Below are 1,629 nucleotides of genomic sequence, written 5' to 3' on the forward strand. Positions count from 1 at the left end.
TTCGTTCAGACCAGCACAGTTTGAAAGTTTTTCAAATCAACTTAAGTTTCATTCCCAGTCTTCTCTTGACTCCCTTTTTTTCTAATTTTTATTTGTCTTTTTATTCGATTTAGGCCAATTTCCATTAGTGCCACGAATGCTCCTACCACATGATGTATCATGCGATGTTAAATAATGACTTTAACTGCGCATGTGCATATGATGAACAATTTTGAAAAGCCAACAGACATTCAGATAGGCTGGTTCGTCATCCAAACAATTCCCCTCATTGGATCGATTTATGTGTTGTCATAAATTGTTATAATTACAATAAATGTAACTGATCCTGAGCTAGCATTTGTCGTTCTAGTGCTTAGAAAAAAATGTTGATGTCAGCGAACAAGAAACTGTTGCTCAGACTCTACTTTCTCTCCTCTTTTAAATTTCCGAGTCTGCACGCAGGCTAACATATTCACCTTAATGTTCTTAGCGGTTCTTTGCCTTCAGCTACTTTATTTTCGGTATTATGACATTACGATCATTCAATATCTAATTATCTTCGCTACCTTTATTGTTTTCTAACTTTTGCTTAGCCCTATCGTCTGTGATGCTTAATCAAATGTTCAAAAATTAGCAATTATCTTTTAAACCTGAATGAGACAGTCTGTCTCGATATTTTACCATGCTAATTTACTCGCAGTTCCTGACAAGCACATTTTTCACAACATAAAAACAATAGTATTGCTGTTAGAAAGAGACTGTGCGATGTGGATGTGGTTTTTTTTGAACTGCACGCTTATTCAATTGTTTACTTTAAAAAGCGAAATGCTATGTTGTTATTTTAGCCAACAGGTACTCAAAAATGTTTTACAGAGTTCCACAGTTCATGGTTTTGCCCAAACTTCTCGACTTCCTAGTTGCGCTGGGTCATGGCTTTTATCGATCTGTTGACGTTCTCTGATTTTCCTCTAATTCAAAGTTTCAGAATCAATAAATTCATCACGTCATTCTATCTAGCAGTTTTAGATTGTATCTACATAACAATGAAAAGATACTTTTGTGAAGACAGAAAGAGTTCGTTTTCACCTTAAAACTCCATTGGTAACATCTTCAATAGACAAGCGGCACTGATTGGGCAACTTCAAGTCATTTGCTCGCGTTCCTGATTGGCCTATTTCGATCCACAACTGGGTATTATTTCCTTGCACAGTGTTTTCCACCTATGTTCTCACATTTAATGCTCTGAAGATTGTCAGATGCAACGTTTAAGTATGTTTCAAAATGTTTGTTTTATCAAAAAGCAATTTTTAACTTTTGTATCTCCAACAAATTGTTTAAAAATCATTATCAACCTTTAAAGTGAAATTGCAGCTTTAACAAGTATTTTGATAGTAATAACGACCTGATTTTACGGAAATTTCACGCAAGTAAAATTTTGAAGAAATGGCGCAAGGATAGTGCACAGGCCGTAGACGATTGGCTAGATTGGATATGAAACTCTTTCTAGATAACACTGAAAACATTCTATTTTATTATTTCACCTGCACCAAAGGGTGAGAAAAATGGTTTTCAACCCTCTCTGCAAAGAGCGAAATATAGCCTCCTCTGTAGGTCCCTCAGAAATAGAGCGAAACCATTTGCAACGGGATA

The sequence above is a fragment of the Rhopilema esculentum genome, chromosome 5, assembly GCF_057945365.1.
Source record: "Rhopilema esculentum isolate cy_ngs chromosome 5, ASM5794536v1, whole genome shotgun sequence".
In the NCBI taxonomy this organism is placed as follows: Eukaryota; Metazoa; Cnidaria; class Scyphozoa; order Rhizostomeae; family Rhizostomatidae; genus Rhopilema; species Rhopilema esculentum.